The 13,882-nt window shown below is 38.2% G+C and overlaps 1 pseudogene; it reads right to left on the minus strand.

Moving 5' to 3' along the window:
* Positions 1–6,716: 6,716 nt before the first annotated feature.
* The window catches only part of LOC127215016 (60S ribosomal protein L6-like), a 30,724-nt pseudogene continuing 23,558 nt past the window's right edge, over positions 6,717–13,882 (minus strand).

The raw sequence follows: 13,882 nt of genomic DNA on the forward strand, positions 1-13,882 counted from the left end.
ATTTCAAGGCCATAAAAATGTTCTTGTAATTAAAAGCCTTAGCCAAACTTTCTGCTTAAGATCAGCCATTAAATGGTGCTGTAAACAGAAATTGACTTGAGATGTGTGAATGCTGATGGGCCAGAGACCTAGATTTTCAGCACCAGCTGCTGTGATCTAATAAATAAATGAAATGAGGGTCATTAAAGTGAGTGCTAGGTGATAATCCTGCAATGCAGCCTCGATGTCACATTTATGCATAGACCATAGACAGCCATCCGTCTTTGGGGTCTTCTGGTGACTATTGTCTGCTATCTCAGGAGATAACCTCACAAAAATACAATGTGGCCATTATGAAAGAATCACCAATCAGAGAAAACAGGAAAATAGGAAAACAGGTTTTGAGTGTCATAGTATGTGTGCATTCCTCTCTCTCTCTCTCTCTCTGTGTGTGTGTGTGTGTGTGTGTGTGTATGTACAGATGGACAAAAGTCAGAGGACAACCTCATATATAAATACTCACCTTCTAGTTTCTTTGTGGAAAGATTCTCTTGTTCTCCATTGTATGTTCCAAGCTAGCTGGACTCAGAGCTTCTAGATATTTCTCCTGTGTCTGCCTATATTTAGTTCTGCATGAGCTCTTGGGACACACAACTTAGGTCCTCACATTTCTGTAACAATTGATTTATCCAATGAACCATCTTCTTAATCCTGAAATGTCATATTCTTAACGCAGAAATTATGCAGCAATCAGGCTATGGAAATTCATTAGAACCTATGCATGTATTTATGCTCAATAGAACAATACTTGTAAAAACTAAAGTAGGAGAGAACGCTTTAGCCTGTAAGTCATAGATGTCTCATGTCTATGCGTTTATGTGAGTGAAGGAAGCTATTGAGGAGATGCCCGGATAGAAAAAGCAGGGCAGAATGAAAAACCATACATGATGGCACACAGCTATAAACCCATCATCACTTGGGAGATGCAAGCAAGAGGATGTGAAGTTTAAGTCACAGCCAAGCACTGGGCAGAGCTTCAGGAGTCCAGTTGAGGAGAGGGAGGAGGGATTATATGAGCAAGTAGGGATCAAGATCAATGGGAAACCCACAGAGACAGCTGACCAGATCTCTTGGGTGCTCATTGACTCTAGACGGACAACTAAGGAGCTTGTATGGGACCAACCTTGGACCTTTACCTGTGACAGTAGTGTGGCATGGTCTGTTTGTACGGCCCCTAGCAGTGGGACTAGCATCTATCACTGATACATTAGCTGCCTTTTTTTGTAAGCCAATCCCTATGGTGGGATGTCTTGCTCAGCCTTGATGCAGGGGGCAGGATCTGGGTCCTGCCTCAGCTTAATATGCCTTACTTTGTTGACTCCTATGTGAGGCCTTACCCTCATGGATGGTGGGGGAAGGGGATGTAGAAAAGAGGCAGGGGAGGGGAGTGGAGGGGGGACAAGGGAACGGGAGCAGAGGAGGGAGGGAAACTATTCGTTGGTATGTAAAATAAATAAAATAGTAATGAAAAAGAGAGAAAAAGAAAAGATTATCCTAAACCATGTAGTAAGTTTGATGCCAGCCTGGTCATCAAAAGGCAGACTGGCAGGCGGGAAGGAGGGAGGGGTGGAGGGAGAGGAGGAAGGAAGACACTAAGATGATGATGATGGCGACTACAAGTACAAACCACAACAACAAAAGGAGAAGTAATGGGGGTAAAGGAGGAGAGCAGGGGCAAAGTTGATGGGAAATGTCATTCTATAAATATGCTTTTTATTGGTTAATGAATAAAACACTGTTGGCCAATAGGAAAGCAAGATAGGCCGGAGTAGGAGACAAGGAGGATTCTGGGAGATGTAGTAGAGAAGAGTCACACCTTTGCTCCTTTGCTCCCAGTGTCCCCACACATTGCCTTCCTTACCTTCTAATGTGTGGCCCCTTCATTCCTCCACAGAGGCCATATGCTGCTTTCCTGTCATTTATATACAAACCAGGATTCCACTTCTGACAAAAAATATTAGATACTTGATTTTTGTCAGCCTCATTGATCTCCATTTAATCCCAGCATCTCTCCGCATAACATCATCACTTTTTATGCCCTGTATCCATTTTCTAAAGACATCAAGATTCCAAAGTGGCTGTAGGAGTCTGCACTCCCACCGACAGTGGAGGAGTGTTCCCTTTTCTCCACATCCTCTCCAGGGTAAAATGTCGTTGGTGCTTTTGATTTTAGCCATTCTGACAGGAGTAAGTTGGTATCTCAGAGTTGTTTTGATTTGACACTCCTATCCTGTAAGCACTTGCGTGGTTTTATTTTTCTAAATTTCTGTCTTACTTTTAAATCAGACCCTCATGGAATCAAGGCCATCAATATCCCCATCATCTACCACTAAGTGTTTCTCCAGGGGAAGTGGCTAAAGAAAGTTACACACAGAAAATGCTACCTTCTATGATAACCACAGCTCTTCTGGGAACAGCTCCAGAACAGCAGCTTAAGAGTGTCTCACGGTTAACACGCTAAAGCCAAATCACAGGAAGATTCAGAAATGATGATAAAAGGAATAGTAGGTACATAGATGAGCAACTACAGTTTCTTACTAATCAGTGTGCATTGCACATAGTTGTACTGTTGTAATTTGTGTGTCTGATAGTGTAGCAAGTGTGTTGATATTGGCAGCACCACAAGCTCCTGTGAGTGTGTGCTGGCTACACTGGCATCAGTTGGTATGAAACCTTGGGCTTTATCATTGTGTTCCTGGATCACAGTGGCATACATGGTGTGTTACTCTGTGGAATGAAATTATATATCTGGATTTTACAAACACCACAGATTAATAAATTTGCAATTGATGGATAGGACAATTCAGGAAAATATAATTTAGAGTATGTATTCAATAATGTGTTTCTCATAATGAATATAAAATTACCAAATTAATACCCATTTTTTTGAAAGAAGAAAATAAGAATAGCAATTTGGGGGTGAGAAGACCCTGAGTTAGCAGATCTGCTCTTATTGATGAATGTAAGGCAAGTAGAAAGCTGCAAGGATAATTCTTTGCAGAGAAGAAGAAAGGTCAGGCCAAAGGAAACTCATATCTAAAACTACTGCTTTCTTCAGTATATTGGTTAGGAGTAGGCAAATTCTTAGTTTTTTTATAATCAGAAGAGAACTTTAAGTACTTGTTATATGAAAAATATGATGGAACCAAAATCAATATGCTATAAAGCATATGAACATAAAAACACTATTGATTATAGAAACTGAATAAATTGTTATGAGATCATGATCCATACCATTACATCACATGTCATTTGATAAACAATTTGTTGGTTCACTTTGCTGACATAATTTACCTTCCAGTGGGTCGTACTTGAGAGGCCATTTCACAGTCTAGTTTGTGTTATGAAAACATTTATCTTTAGCTATGCTGTTTGCCCCACAGTTCTGAATACAAATTTTCAGTAAGGGACAATTTATACTTTTATTTTTAGATTAAATAAAAATGGGTGTGTTAATAAAATTGGTCAAAGGGACTGTGAGAGGCTGAACAGCTGAATCTAATAGAAAAATGAGCTTCATTGAGAGTAGCAAATTTAAAATATTGTTCCATTTCTTACTATAAACATGTCTGCTTTAGGATCTATATTTGTGACAAATGGGTTCATTTTGAAGTAATTAGGATTCAATGCCATTAACAGCAGGATGTCTGAAATAATTCTATTTTAGGATAAAACATATAAGAATGGGCGTTGTTTTTAAGACAATTATGCAGGTGATTAATGGTATAAATGACAATATCTGGTATACATACAGAACAGCAAAAATTAACTGTATCTATCATGAGTGACAGTATGAAAATTAGATGAAATCAGTAACCACAATTAGGAAATACTTCTTTTAACATTCTGTTCTCCAAGGGAAGGCAGAGTGAGACAGGGATGTGAGAGAGATGTGTAGTGGTGGTAAGCTTATAACTTTGTTTAAAGTCTTCATGTAATCAGTCAGGAAATTCCAGTTATTAACACTGAAAATCCTTCAAATCTAAACAATGTTTGTGCTCTTAAGCAATGTGCAAGGACCCAGATATGAAAACTATCATATTCAAAACTTCTATAAGGGAAATTTGTGTTCTATAGTACCTTCACAATTGAGAGTGATGTTCCATTAGGACATGGGAGCGTTCTAAGTTCGGGCTCCAGGAATAACGTTATTCTCTCTTCCATAGAAAATGTTCCTTGTATTTTCTTCCCCTATTAGAAAATTCAGTGGCCTTTAAGGTTACAATTTCCAGTAAATACTACTGCCAATTGTACAATGAAATTCTGTGCCAGATAGCATGCTTTGTGTTTTTAAGTCTTTTAGCAACCCAGGGAGACAATCACAAATTCAACTTCAATGGGTGAACAAAATTTCCTGAAGTCTCTCAACTTTGAAGTGCAAGAGAAATATGAGAAAACAGTGACTTGGAACTAGAGAATCCTCAATGACTTCTTCATTTTTTCCAATACTCTTTACAAGAGGAAGCCTACAGAGGACTGGGCACTGAGGTGGCTTTGCCGGTACTCTGTTCTCTATGAATGCCCTCCTCCTCTGAAATGATTCTGTGCTCACTGGAGCTCTGGGGTTATTTGGTGAGAAATTCTCTTCTTCTCACTCACCCCTTCTTTGTCCTCTCAGGTCACACTGATTTTCTGTGAGTAATTTGTTTTCCTGTTTTGGGAACTTCCTTTTCTCCAACAATGTTCAGCTGAAATACCTCTTGGTTTGGGAACTCTTGAAGACACTTTGGATATTTCCTACCCTTTTCATTGCACTTCTGCTAGGATCATGAAGTCCATTCATAACCTTGATTGCCAATAACTCTTATTTTCTCATGATCATATGCTTGCTTTTTTATCTCATCAAGATTTTTAGAGGGGGGGGGATTCAGCCATTAATTCTCGACCATGGACCTTTGATTAGTTTCACCCACCTTTTTATGTCAATGACATTATCACCTTTCCTTCACATAACCCCTTTCAGAAGTCCATCATCATTTGAAATCTTCTTGCTCTAAAGGTGGAACCAAGATGATAACCTGTAATACTTGATCTGTGTTAAACAGAAAGTGTTAGAAAATAATGCGGTAGGCTGAGGATCAAACTTTTGATCAAATAATGATTCCTTTTATTTTTAATTGAGACAGTGATTTATATGGCCCAGCCTGATGTCAAAGTTGCTGTGGAACCAGGAATAAACTTGAAATTCTGGTCTTCAGCCTCTACCCTCTGAGTACTGAGATTATAGGTATGCAACAACATACCCATTTATTTTCAAATATTTAATTACTTTTTGTTATTTTTTCAGAATACTTGAGAAAGGAATCAAAATGAATTAACTTGTTTTAGGCCATTCTCATGACATGATTGTTTATTAATAAAGTAATGATGAATGTTTGTTCAGTTGCTTTACTTGTATTGTGTTTCCTCATATGCTTGCTATTGGTATGTGTAGTTATATGCTTGCATATTAGCTGTGTAACACTATAGTCTACTTACAATGGATGAGGAGATAAATTCAAACAAAAGCCCCGTGTTAAGTAGTTTTTGTTAAAATAAGCAATTTTTAATTTTTGGTTTTCTTAAACAGGATTTCACTGTGTAACAGATCTGTAGACCAGGGTAGCCTCGAACTCAAAGAGTTCCGCCTGCCTTTGCCTCCTAAGTGCTGGGATTAAAGATATGTGTCACCACCTGGCAGCAATAATTTTTGCTTATTTGTTTATAAAATACTTTATTTTTTTACTTTTTATTATACTGAGAAGCATATTTGACAAGGTTCAAGGTCTACTCTTCCCTTTTGCATGCTAACAAAACTAATCTTTCAACTTTGGGCTTATTCATTTCACTGTTAGATAAGTTTATTGGTATCATATTTTTAAAAATCATTCTGCTTTCTTGTAGCATCTGTTTATGGCAGATTAATGAAGCTCTCTCCACAAAAAGTATAAGAAATTGAGATCCCAGGTCAGATCTCAGCCCTGACACTCCCCTTACATTAGTTCTGATACTATTTCACTCTGAGCATTTCCTTTTCCTGCATATTTACTACTGCTCAAATCGATGTCTTTCACATCAAAAGAATATTTCTATAGAGCTCATGATATAATGAGATATGCGACACAGAAACCGTATTCCTTGATAACTAGACAAAACTGCCCTCAAAGTCGGACTTTTGGGGCATATCTGAATCTTTCACCATGCTGGATGCTGGTGTGCTCTGCCAGAAGATTGCTACTTTTGTGTTTCCTCCCAGTTGTGTGCTTTATTAACACATGCACCTCTGTTCATTTATGCACATGTGATTATGTCCATACATCCTCACATACATATGCACATTCATTCTTTCAGAAAACAAAGTTGGTTACAGGTAGATTTTACTGGGACATTAGGAGTTCGAGGGAGGCTACCCACTGGCCTTTCGTGTAGCGATCTCTCAAACTGCAAACTGTAATACACCACGTTTGCCAGAATTATTGTTGGTCCAGTGTCAGTATGGTTTTCGTCCTAGATTTTTCTCTCCAAACAGTTTGAAACTCGTATCCTGTAAAAACTCCTCTTCCCTCCTTTTTTATTTCCTCTGCCATTCAGAAAATACAAAATTCATTTCATTTTCATTTTTCTCTTTCCTTTCCTTTTTTTTTTTAACATATGAAGCTGTTTAATTAGGTTGATAGCAACCTAATTAAATTAAATTGTCAGAGAGAACTGAGACGCAGGTAGCCCTGAAGCTGAGGAACAGCTTTGATCTTTTGGCAAAAGCTGCAAGTCCACGAGAGCACGGTTTTCTGATGGGCCTTGTGCTGCTCTGTAATCTCGTATTTCTATTCCTCTGCGTCAAAGATCTCGACCTCCTGGTGCCCGGGCTTGTGCTGTTGCTTCTTCTTGAAGTAAGCATCAGTCAGAACTCTGTTGAGGGCAAGAGGTCCCGTCACAAGTAGCAAGCCGCTGCCCAGCTGCTTCAGGAAAACCACTCTCTTGCCTTTGTGGCGTCCAGTGAGGATGATCAGGACAGTCCCGGGAGTGATGCTGGCACGAAGCTTTCTCACATGCTGACGGAAGGGCTTCTTGCCATTGCTCAGCATCTTCCGAGGAACATCTTCAGTAGAGTAATACCGGGGCATTTTTCGAAGCTTAACCACCCGGGTACCACCATCTTGTCACCACCAACTGGTTTGGTGACAGTAGCAAGGACCTTCTCCTTTTTCTTCTTCTTTTCAACCTTGGTTTTGCAGCTGAGTATTTTCTTTTGTACAGGGCCTTTCTGGAATACACGGCAGATGGGGAGTACCTGACAATTCCTCTAACCAGGACAGGGTTCCGGCTGCAATGCGGCTCCCCCTTCTTGGGCTTTTTAACCTCAGGTCACCCTTTGTGGCTGCATCGGCAGCAGGGGCACCTGCGGCATCACCGCCAGCCTTCTTGGCTGGAGGATTTTTCTCTTTTTTTGCCAGGCTTCTCAGCTTTTTCACTCACCATCTTGAAGATGGGAAAGAGAACTAAGGTCCCGGCTTCCGGCCTATAAGCAATCTCAATTCATTTTTCTTAACTTAAACTTTTCAGCCTTTAAATATCCTAATGGCATGAAAATATCTCCATTTACAGGATTATTTTTTACGTTAAAAATATATCTTTTCCATTTTATTTAGTGTGCAAGCATGTGTGTGTGTGTGTGTGTACACAGGATAATCAGAAGATCGTATATTTTTATAGTATCAGAGACACTTTCTCACAAAGCATAACTCAGATGTATCATCACACCAGATCTGCATGTACAAGTGTTGCCTTCCTGAAGACCTCTTGCTTAAGAACTACAAGACAGTATTTTAAAGCAATTCATAGAAAGAAAGCATTTACTTCAGCTTACAGGATGGAGTTCATCACTGAGAGACGTAAGGGCAGGAAGTCAAGCAGGAGCTTGAATCTGATACCATAGAGGAATGTGATTTGCTAGTTCAGTCACAGACTCGGGTTTAGGTAGCTCTCTAATGCAATCCAGGGCCATGTGCCAAGGGAATGACACCACCCTCGTGGCCTGGACACTTCTATATCAATTAGTAATCAAGATGACCACCACATATATGCCGATCTGATCTGGGTAACCTTATCTCTTAAATGAGATTCCTAGGCTGTATAAAATTGACAAAGCAAAGTAAGACAGATGAAAATTCAGAAAATACAAATATATGGTTTGACAGTAGTGAGATAGAAATCTCCTGTAAATAAAGTGACTGACTTTTCCTGTCACGTTTCTCTGAGCTTCAACATCCCCTAAATATTCAAATCTGATGCATAAATATTGCTACTTGTTCCATACAAGGAGGTCTTATAGAAGACAAATTAATATAGTATTCCTTTTGCTATGGACAACCTGTTAAAGTTATATTAATTTGTGATAAGTTATAGTGTACTACAAATATGTTAAAAACTACTTCAGGAAAAATATATTTTAAAAATAATTCAGTTTTCTATTTTCCTGAACACTAAATTATTTCCAGGTTCCTTTCTGTAATTAAGTCAAGATACAAATGGAAGTTTATTTAACAAAATACTTAATAATTAGGGGCCAAATAGATGTGTTTTTAATGCCACTGAACTCTGTATGGTATCAGATCAAACTGTAGCTGAAAAGATACCTCATTTAGTCCACAGTCCTGATAATTAGTGAAACACAAACCTTTGTGCACACATCAACATGTTTAATCAAAAGCATCCTCTATTTATAGCTCTTGTTTGCAGTCAGTCTGTACCTCCTTGGTTTCATTAGCACACATTACTCTCTAGGAGATGTGGGCTGAGTTTGTAGAAGCCTTGCAGATGAGCCACAGTCAACATATTTAATTCATTCAAATTACTGTTGCTTAGGCACATACCACATTGTTTCCTGGAGATTTTTTTTTTCTTTATCATGCTCTGCTCTTCTAGAATTTTAAAACTTGCTCTTTAAGGTGATACTGAATATGAAATATGTGGAGCATGGAGTGTGAGAGAAAATGTCTCTTACTGTCTGTATACACCACTTGTTCAATCAGATTGGTCTATTGCCAATCACAAAGCATGGTTGTGAAGATTGTAAAGATCTTCACTCTGTTCCCTCTCCCTAAGAAAACTCTCCAAATCGAGTGTGTTCCCCTCCCATTGGGAGCTCAGTCTAATGTGAAAAAAAAAATCCCTGTTTTGTTTACAAGGAAACCAAAAGTTTCCATTTGCTGTGGGCCAGGGAAGTGAATGGATTTTGCGCAGAGCACAGGAAGTGGACCCTTCAAACTTTCCTCTATGTGGTGAGCTACTTGAAATAGCAATAATTTATGAAGTAGTAACGAAGGGTTTGGATAACTTCTAACCAAGCATTACATTGCTTCTTGGGAACCATGGATTTGTCTATTTATATAAATAAACATTAATGGTTGTGTGCCATCTCATTATGTTTCTCCTCTTCTTTCTGGTACTAATGGCTCTTTTCATTTTGTTCTTGAAGGTGAGAGCTAATATATTCTTTATCATATCTTCTCCTTTATATATACTTTTATTTTATATGTGTATATAAAACATACATAACACATATATTTATTATGTGTTATTATGTACTTAATGTATCACATATGGACTTTGATTCAGTAGATTTTTATTAAGTAAGATAGTGATAATTTTTCTCAGTGTTACTTCATAACTATATCATGACTTTGTCTTTCCTCACAAAGTACTTTTCCCTGTTTTACCTTATTTTAATATATTACCAAAACAATGAGACTATAAACTAACAATGATTTGCCTCATTCAATGAATATAACTATATATATTTTTTATTATTCTCCATACAAGTTGATGTATGTGTGTGTGTGTGTGTGCATGCGCGCGTGTGTGCACATGGGTGCGTGCATGCATGCATGCATGCGTGCGTGCATGCATCTTAGATGCTTTCCCAAAAGTAAATGAAATTACTTTTAGCCCAGTCTTTCCCTGGGTTGATAGTTTCCCTTGGAAAGCTCCAGAAGATAAGTCAATATTCTATTGGGTGATTTCTAGAGATCATTTGCTGTTTTCAGCCTTTTCTTTACTGATATCAGGAGAGACAGCCCTGAATGTGAGGTGTGAAACACATCCTCATTGGCAAAAGTGAACAGGACTTAAGTGATCAGCAGCATGGGCTCATTTCCAAGTACTATGTAACTTAATGGTCAGTGTGGTTGATCCACTTAAGAATTAGTAAAATTCTATTTTTTTTCTTATTTTACATATCGATCCAAGTTCCCTCTCCCTCCCTCCCTCCCATACCCCCCTACCGACCCCCTCCCATAAATAATAACAACAATAATAAAAATATATAAAAAGTAATAAAGTCCGTAAAGTAAAGTAAAACAAAACAAAAAATTAGCTATGTAAGAGTGGACACATTGTGAAGCTTGGACTAGCTGAGGGGTCCCTGGCAGTAGGACCAGGATACAAACCTGGTACATGAGCAAGCTTGTTGGAGCCCATTCCCTATGGTGCGATTTCATGCTCAGCCTTAATGCACAGGAGAATTGTTTGGTCCTACCCCAACCTCCTGTGTCAGACTTTGTTGACTCCTCATGGGAGCCTTTACCCATGAGGAGGATTGGACTGCTGGTGGGCTGGGGGGGGGGGGAGGTAGTGAGAAGGGTGGGAGGGGAAACTGTGGTTGGAATGTAAAATGAAATTTAAAAGAACAAATACATTATATAAAAAAGAACTGGTAAAGTCCAATGACTCAGAAGTACAATGATGGTCCCCAGATAAATGACAGGCAGAGTGTTTCACAATCCTGCTGCTTGTGAAACACAGAGTAGATACTTCAGAAACAGTTTATGCTTCAAAGACACTGAGATTTTATTTTAAGGAATAATTTGCTGCTTGTGAAACACAGAATAGATACTTAAGAAACAGTTTATGCTTCAAAGACACTGAGATTTTATTTTAAGGAATAATTTGAGGCCAGATTATTTAAAGTTGTATTACCAGAAAACATGTATTTAAAATATGTCTTATTGTTGTGTTAAGGGGCAAACCCAGGATGGTATTAATACTCCAAATGTTTTTAATAAAAGTTTCTCAACATTAAAATACTTAAATTTTAAATAAAATATAGAACCCAAAGGATGTATACTATGAATATTTGGCATATAGCACTATAAAATAGCTTTCTTGTGACTTTTACTAACTAGTTTTGCATATATGATACACACATTAGGTGGTTGGTAGCTTATTTGCTTTATTGGCGTTTCTGATATTGTTGTATAAAGAAGCCAGGTAGCAGCAACAGACTTTAATTTAAGGTGACCAAGAACTTTCTTGTAAATGTTCAGTTTTAAGTATGTGGAATCTTTTATCTTCATTTGCAAATAATGAACAATTTCTACAAATTCTTTAATATAACACCAACACACTAGTCATATGAGAAATAAATCTGTATGCAAATAAATTCAGTGATTTAGTGGTGGGTAAAATGGCTGTCTGGTGTTTTCTGGAGCCTTATTTCTGTGGGTGGTTAGATGTTATTACTTAATCTCTCTTAGAAAAATATACTAGAAAAAAATGATAACAAATGTAATGACCGAGATTCCTTACTTTTTTTGCAAGTGCATGAGTACACATATGATGTGTGCATGTGTGTTGGAGGGGTTCATGCCATGGTGTGCGTGTGGCATGGCAATCAGAGGACAGCTTAGTCCAGTGACTCTTTCCCTCCATCTCTACACAGGGCTCTTCTTCCACCTTGGCCCAGGTCCCTGAGTGCAAATTTCTGCTCCATGTAACCAAAGGCCTTGCAACCAGATAGCACAAGGAAAGATGCTGCAGATCACAAGGTAAGTCTTCACTTGCAAAGTAATTTGAAATTTAAAAGTGAGCCTTTCAACTTTGTTGAAATTCAGGAACTAAAACCAAACTATAGATGCATCAAAAGACACTCCATATTTGCCATCCATTTTGGAAGTGTTAGCAGGAAACAATTGACGAGCTCATTTCTATACTCATACAGAGGCCATTGAAGTGTTTCAAGAGTCACACATTGCAGCAAATAATTCAATGTGACCTTAGAGATTCATGAAAATAAATTAAAATCGATTACTTATTGCTCAAAATCCTTAGTATTTCATATTTCTCAGAAAATAATCCACCATAGATATTTATAAGTTATTTATTTACATGCATTATAAAATCATATACTTATGTGCATATTTATTAAAAAATTTCCAAAAGATCACATTTACTCCAGATTTTAAATTCTTTTTCAGACCTAACAGGTTCACTAAGGAAAAAAAAATCCGTATTTGTTTATTTTATGTGTACATTTTTGCCTGATTGTAAGTGTGGCATGCGTGCAGTAACCCATGAACTTTGGAAGAACATGTTAGGTCTTCTGGAACAGGACTTGTGAGTTATCACATAGGTCCTGGGAATTGCACCCTGGTGTTTGGAAGAAGCAAGGAGTGCTCTTAACTGTTGAGCCATCTCTCCAACCCCTGAGTTTACTTTTTATCTGTGTATCCATGTGCTTGAAATATACAACTTTGGAGACTAGGAGAATTGTAACAACAAACTCTTCATATATGTAACATTTGAGATTGGGAAATTTCTTATATAATTGCCACTTGACGCTAGTACTGTGGAAGTAGCAATTGCGATGGATGAGGACACATGTTCTAAATCACCTGTCATCACTGGCTGGGATCAACAGCTAGGGGTGAGGTGACTGGTGTCACAATACAAAAGGCTTGGTAGCAGCTGGAAGACCCTTGTTAATCTTGGAGTTTATGATAGTTAATGAAAGTTTTGCATTAGTAGAGCCAATAATTAACAATTCGCAAATGCAAGACAGCAGGATGGATTAAGAGAACCAGTGAGAAATCACGTAATGACTGACATGCTTTTAAGTGGTATAGGAGCAGTGCTTCTAGTTTCCGTGTTTAAAAATTGGACCCATGGCTGACTTATCTCCATAGCCTCACTTACTGGTACCCTGTCTTTTATAAAGTCTTTGACGTGGAAGAAATTGCAACTGATCATTTATTTTGTTAGAAATATATTCTGAGTATCGTATATGTGACCCTGTGTGTATTTTACACATTGCACCTTAGTCCAGCAACACTGAACGTGACCGGCCATCTTTTACACATGGAAGCCATTTATTGCCTTAAACTTCAATGTCATTTTCATGCTACATCCCGTTTTTGTTAGTATTTTTTTGTGCACTCATATTTCCCACTCATTCTTTTTCCCCAGATAACAGAAGTGAACATACCCATTCACAGACACACAGTCTGTTTTCACGCAGTTCAAAGTGATCACACTCAGACCAATGGGATCCATGGAGACACTATCCTGCATGCCTGCAGCATTGAAACTGTAAACCCTTACAGAAAAGTCAGGTGATTAATCTGAGTCTCTTTAGTCTTGACTATAAACAGATGTTTTCCTTGTCCTGCCCTGTTCCATAACTGCTTTTAAATAATCATTCAGATGCTTAATATTAATTACAAAATGCTTGGCCTAACAGTTCAAGCTTATTACTAACTAGCTCTTAAATTAACACATTTCTTCTAATCTATGTTTTTCCATGTGGTCGTGGCTTTATAGATTATCTGGCATCTTGCCTCTTGGTGGCTGGTTCACATCTCTCTTGACTCACACTTCTTTCTGCCTGTATTCCATTTGACTTTCCTGAATAGCTATGTTCTGCCTTACTATGGGCCAAAACAGCTTTTATTATCAACCAACGAGAGCAACATATATTCACAGCACACAGAAGGGTTATCCCACAGCATTTGGCTATGCATGTGGTTCCACAACTATGCTTGACAGGCTGCTTTTCTTACTGTAAGACATCCCAACCCTGCATTCTCAA

Source organism: Phodopus roborovskii, unplaced genomic scaffold, assembly GCF_943737965.1.
Source record: "Phodopus roborovskii unplaced genomic scaffold, PHOROB, whole genome shotgun sequence".
Taxonomy (NCBI): domain Eukaryota; kingdom Metazoa; phylum Chordata; class Mammalia; order Rodentia; family Cricetidae; genus Phodopus; species Phodopus roborovskii.